Genomic DNA, 6,177 nt, shown 5'->3' on the forward strand with positions numbered 1-6,177 from the left:
CACACACACACACACACACACACACACACACACACACACACACACACGGGCCGCTTTGACTTTATAGCCGCGACACTTGAAAGCGTCGGCTCCCGGCCGATCCATGGAGACTGCGCGGCGCGGGGGTTAATTGAATGCACATTGATTCCACCGTGGAGCCTCTAGAAGAAGCCGCGGCTTTCTTTCATTGCCTTCCCCACCCCTCCCCAACCTCCAGCTCCAGTCAACGATCCCAGGTTGGGACTGGAGGAAGGGGAGGGGGGGAAGAGGGTAGGAGGAAGGGGCACATCTCATCCTTGCCTGAACTCCCCACCCCAGTGTGATGACCCCACCTGGGAAGCTTACCCTTCCACTCCCCCCAAAAAAATACATCTCTGGATTTCCACCGACCCTTCCTCACTGTCCCCCAATCCTCTGAGTTTCCCACATCCCTCGTCCCAGATCCTCAGGGAGCGCAGCTCAGGGAGTGTGCCGGTGGTGTGTTCCTCTGTGTGTGTTTGGGGGCGGGAGGATGGGGAGCATCCAGGCCGGGAGGGAATTAATTTTCTGCAAAGAGCTCCTTTCCCAGCTCCCAGCCCTCTCCCCACCCCCAGCCTGCTTACAATTGCAAATCCCCCGCTGCACAAAGAAACTGGATTGTAATGAGCTCGGTGCTTGGGGCAGGGGGGCTTCTTAGCGCCCAAGTCCCCGGTCTGTACCGTAGGGAGAGCCAAGAAAAGGTTCATCTGAAATATAAAACTCCAGCCCCTGGCAGAGTATGACGCCCGAGTAGCCCAGGCCCCTCTTGCTCCCTCTGGACATCTGTCTAGAGAGAAGAGTGGAGCTGGAAGGAGAGGCACGGAGAGCCTAAGCGACAAAGGAAAGAGAGAACACAACAAAGGAGCAGGCTGATTGTTTGTTTGCAAAACTTTGAGCTTCAAACACTAAATAAAGAAAGAGACCACGAGGTTCAAATTCTGGAGGGAGAGATGCTTACTGAGACAGAGAACAGAAAGGGAGGGAGGAAGAAATTCCTGCTAGATAGAGCAAAGAAATATACAAGGCAAAGGAACAGAGAAGATGAGTTGGAAATTACGTTTTAAAAAAGTGATTTGTGCTGGAAGTGAAGCACGAACTAGAAGAACTAGTATGGGGAAAAGGTCACTTTTCTAGGCCTTAGCATCCTTCTCTATAAAATCAGAGGGTTGGATTAGATCCTCTCTAAGGCACCTTCCAGCTCTGGTGTTTTGTGGTTCTACTCTCCAGTCAAATCTTTACTCTTCCCATGGCCTGGAATGAGCTACCCTTCCCATTTCCTGCCACTTGAAACACCTGAAATCTTTTGAGATCTGTCTTAAATGCCATCCTTCCCATGAAGTCTTCTCTAATCTTTCTTCCCTCCCCAGATCAGAAGTAATGCTTCTTTTCTTTCAACTCATAATACTTGCTTGTACCTCTTAGACATTTTCATAGATTGTATTATAATTAGTCAAATCAAGACATATTTATCGAGTCTACTGTATACAAGGCACTACTAGGAACTGCAGACACAAAAGACAAAAATATGAAAAAGAAAAAGAAATACCCATTGGTCTCTGTCCTCAAAAAGCTTAAGATTTTATGGGGACCCAACAATTACAGCAACTTATTCTCCTCCCACTCTCAATGGTAAGCTCTTTGAAGGAGGGAGATTGTAGCAGTAAATCGTACTCATTTGTGTATCCAATTAATGTGTGTAAAATTTGATTGAAGTCTCAGGATCGCTCCTTATATCCAAACTGCAATAGATTGGAGCTGTCTTGTTTCTCTCAGGCTCTGTACACTATCCCATTCTAGTCTCTTGTCTCAGGGCCTACCTTCACCTAAGCCATCTCAGAATGATTCTAGTATATCAAAGACTGGTAGGTTTCCCCCTTTAGATCTCTAGCCAGTCCCCCAGTTCTAACTAAAGACCTAGATTCCTATTGAGGAATGGCAAGACTTGAGAGAGATAACATCATCCTTTGGGTAAGAAGATATATAATACCTGCAGAAGCCAGCCTTGTCTTTGGGTCACAGATATCCAACTCACTCTCACCCCAAATGAGGGGAAAAACTGTTCTCTATTCTCCAGAGTGGAAACCTCAGAAAGAATGGTTAAGCGATAAAACCTGGGCTCCTCCTACCTCACAATATACTTTGCTTCGTCCTGTTATTTTGTACTCTAGTTATGTTTGTATCTTGTCCTCTCACCATACTTATCAAATTGAGGTAGGTAAGTAACCCTATCTTAGTTAAACTGTGTTAAAAGTCCCCACGAGCCTAACAGGGATCTGAAAGCAGTAGGCTTTTAATAAATGTGTTTAGCAAGCAAACTGAGCTGAACTAGAACTATAAAGTGTTCTGATTCTCAGCTCGGAGCTTTTACTGTTAGGGGACCCTGCCCCACTGCTAAGTACCCTCTGGGCACAGGATGAAGAGCCCAGCTCCCTCACCTTGATACCACCTACCATCTCACTTACACACGTAATTGACCTTTGGGGCATTTTAACCCAGCCTGTGAGAAGGGGGCGTGACCTTACTGGGACTCTAACCTCTAGGTGGATAGAAATGGAGGTGGGGTGGGATTTGTTCCCAAATAGTATACTCAAAGCAACTAGCTTAGAGCCAAAAACACAGACCGTCACAATACCCCTAGGGCAACGGCTGGGGCTTCCAAGGCTAAGCTTGGAAGCGAGTAGGGGAAGCTCAGGGAGTGAGAGGAGTGTCTGTGACACGCTAGGGCCACCGGTTTCCAGTCCCAGGCAGGAGCAGCCTGGCGCTGTCACGTGTCCCAGGGATTAGCTGCCTCGGAAACAAAGGCACTTAGAGAGTCAGCTTGGTGGGCATAGATCAGGAACGGGGCGCCCGGGCAGAAACGAGAGCCCCTGGCCGCCCGTGGCCTGAAATGGGGCTGGGGCGTGACTAGGCGGGGTTACTTGTTAGTTCGGGAGTCAGGATCTTCAATCACAGGTCTCGTTCAGTGTTAGAGTATGTTGACTCCGGTTTGGCGGAGGTTCTCTGGGGAACCTCACCCCAACTCTATCTCTGCACACTGAGAAATTCTGGAGCCCCAACATCCAGAAGTCCTGGGCTTCCAGTCCCGGGGGCTCTGCAAGTCTTCTGTCACTTGGGACTCCCTCCGGGGCCTCTTCCTCCCTATCCCACCATTCCCTTGGGAGCAAGTGACCCCCGACTTCTTAGTGGGGAAGGCTAGTTGCTCCGGTTACAATGTTGCCTATGCCTCTCGGTCCATTGTTAATGCTTCCAGCCTAACTTGAAATTTGCAAGGTAGAAGCTTCCACATGGTCCCGTGCACGCCGCAAGCCTTCAGTTCTCTTGAGAACCTGGTCTCTCTGGTCTGGGGCTGTGCTGAAGGTCCGAGGCAGGGAACACGACTAAAGCGACCTCTTTTACTATCAGCTCCTCATCTCACACCCTTTCAGTGAAGGCCGAATTGCGGAAGGTGGGAGAGGGCAACCTCCCTTCCTTACCTCCCTATCCCCCACTTAGCTTCCCCCCCACACACCTCCAGAGGAAGAAGCTTCCCCCCACCCCAGGCAAGCTAGTTCCTTTCGTTTGATTTGTTCTGAATTTTCAAACAATGACTAACTAATTGTGACAGATGCAGCGCAATCAGCATCATTATGCAAAGAACAGGAAAGAGGAGAGGAGAATGCCGGGCTGGGGTGGGGGGTGGGGGGCAACAGCCTCACTCAGCCCTGGGGATACAACCTCCAGTCTCCGCCTTCCCCTCCCCTTACCTGCGGTGGGGTGGCAGCCAGCACTAATTGGAGCACTCCTGTCTCTCAGAAGGGTACAGCAGGGCTCACCACAAGAACATAAACTGGGCCAGTGCAACCCCCCCGACAGAGTCCTCAAAGATGGACAGGGTGCAACAGCAATAATACTAACTTGAATTCATAGACCTCGTCTACCTAAAGCCCTCTCCTCGCAAAAGCCCTGGGAAGTAAAAGTATAAGAAACCACATGGAGCAGTAAGCTGGATTTGGAGCGGGAGGATCGGGGTTGAAACTCGTCTCTGCCACTTTATACGAAAGCAAGTAATTTTATTTTCTCTGGACCTCCATTTCCTCATCTGTAAAACGAGGAGGTTGGATTAGATGGTCTCAGGGGCAGCTAGGCAACGAAATAGACAGAGCACTGGGCTTGGAATCAGTAAGACTCATCTTCCTGAGTTCAAATCCAGCCTCAGACATTTACTAGCTGTGTGACCCTAGGTAAGTCATTTCACCCTGTTTGCCTTCAGTTCCTCATCTGTAAAAAGAGCTGGAAAAGGAAATGGCAAACCACTCCAGTATCTTTGCCAAGAAAACCTCAAATAGGGTCACAAATAGTGAGACAAGACTGAACCACAAAAGTCCCTTACGGTTCTAAATCTATGACCTCCAATTGCCTTAGTAGTTCAGGGTTAGGCTTGAGATCTCCCATGTATATGTGTGTGTGGGGGAGGGGTATTTCCCCATTCTTAGTATCTCCTCTCCCAGTTACTTTTCTGGGGCTTAGAAAGGTTTGGCCTATACTATGCCAGTCGTTTTGTAAGAAGTAGGAAGGGGTCATCTCAGAAAGTCTTCTCCTCACCTCTCAGAGCCATTTTTCTGGAGGCCTTAACTAGTCAGTTCAGCCTCCAACCTGGCTTGCAGAGATGCTCCCTCTAACATACTGCAGACTCTGAGTCCATTATGTATTTATTCGTTTCCTCTTTATGGGTAGAATTGTTGTGGCCTTGAGGAGGGAAGAGGACAGGAGCATATTGGAAATAGCGTCATCCTTAAGTCAATAAGCATTTATTTATTTGCTCATTCATCCATTCATTTATTTATCCTGCCTTTGACACTAATTGTGCTATTTCAGGCAAGTCATTCTCTCTCTCTCTCTCTCTCACACACACACACACACACACACACACACTCTCACACACACACACACACACACACACACACACACACACCCCACCACCACCACCAACACCATCACCATCACCACTGACCACCACCACCAGACCTCAGTTTCATCAACTGTAAAGTGAAGGGATTAGACAAGGTGGCCTTTGAGATCCTTTCCAGATCCACATCGATGATCCTAGAAGACACAGCCTTGATCTTGGGAAGCATACTTATATCCAAGACTAGATACAGTGAAGAAGTTTCTGACCAAAATGAGAGTTGAGTCATTTTTTCAGTTGTGTCTGACTCTTTGTGATCTGATTTGGGGTTTTCTTAGTAAAGATTCTGGGGTGGTCTGCCATTTCTTTCTTGAGCTCATTTTACAGGCAAGGAAACTGAGGCAAACAGGGCCAAATGACTTAGGAAAGCATTAGGATAGACAAAGAACATAGTAGCTTCAGGGAATGTTAAGGGTAAAAGAAGTTCCATTACTTATCAAGACTTTAGTCCCAAAAACCCAATATCAGGAGGGATGACCTCCAAAGGACCTGGGTACTCTACTAATTTTAGGGCCAGTAGTGGGCCACAAGCAGAAAACATGAAAGGAATGGAAGGAGTTTCTTTCTCTCATGGTGGTCTGCCCTCTCTTTCTCTTACTAGGTGGTCTTCTCTCTCTCTCTCTCTCTCCTCTCTCTCTCTCTCTCTCTCTCCTCCCCCAGGCCCCAGGTCCCTGGGGTTTGCAGCTACTTTTCCACACATTCCAATGGCCCCAACATCAGCAGCCCAGACCAGAAAGTCCAGTTCCTGCCCATTATCAGCACTTTCATCTGTGAAGCAACCTAACACCTGCATTCCTGAAGCAGCCTCAAGTCTTGGGTCAGCACTGGGCAGTCAGTGCCCTGGGCCAAAGGGACTCTTCTCTGACCCAAGAAGATGTGATGGGGGAGGGAAGGGCCTCTATAGTTTTCAACCTCAGGAAGGCTTAGGCTTCCATAGTAATATTAGGACAAACCACATGGCTTCCATTTTAAAGTTCAACCTTTCTTCTTGCACTTTACTCCTAATTCCTGAAATAGAAGGGCTCTGCATCCCTTGGAGTCTAGCAGAGACAGGAATTCCTACAATTTATACACAACTGTAAAAGGGGCTTTATTCCTTGAGAGCTGGGATTTAGACTAGATGACCCCTAAACTCCCCTGCAACTCCAGTATTCTATGATTCCAGTTGAGAGAGAAGGATAGGAGGACAAGCAGAGTAGAAGAGGGAAGGAGAG

The 6,177-nt window shown here is 48.2% G+C and overlaps 1 protein-coding gene across 1 annotated transcript in view; it reads right to left on the bottom strand.

Moving 5' to 3' along the window:
• Positions 1-6,177, bottom strand: part of IGDCC3 (immunoglobulin superfamily DCC subclass member 3) — a 69,979-nt gene that overhangs the window by 47,698 nt on the left and 16,104 nt on the right. The window lies entirely within an intron of this gene.

This window comes from Vombatus ursinus, unplaced genomic scaffold, assembly GCF_900497805.2.
Source record: "Vombatus ursinus unplaced genomic scaffold, bare-nosed wombat genome assembly UNPS02009205.1, whole genome shotgun sequence".
Classification (NCBI taxonomy): domain Eukaryota; kingdom Metazoa; phylum Chordata; class Mammalia; order Diprotodontia; family Vombatidae; genus Vombatus; species Vombatus ursinus.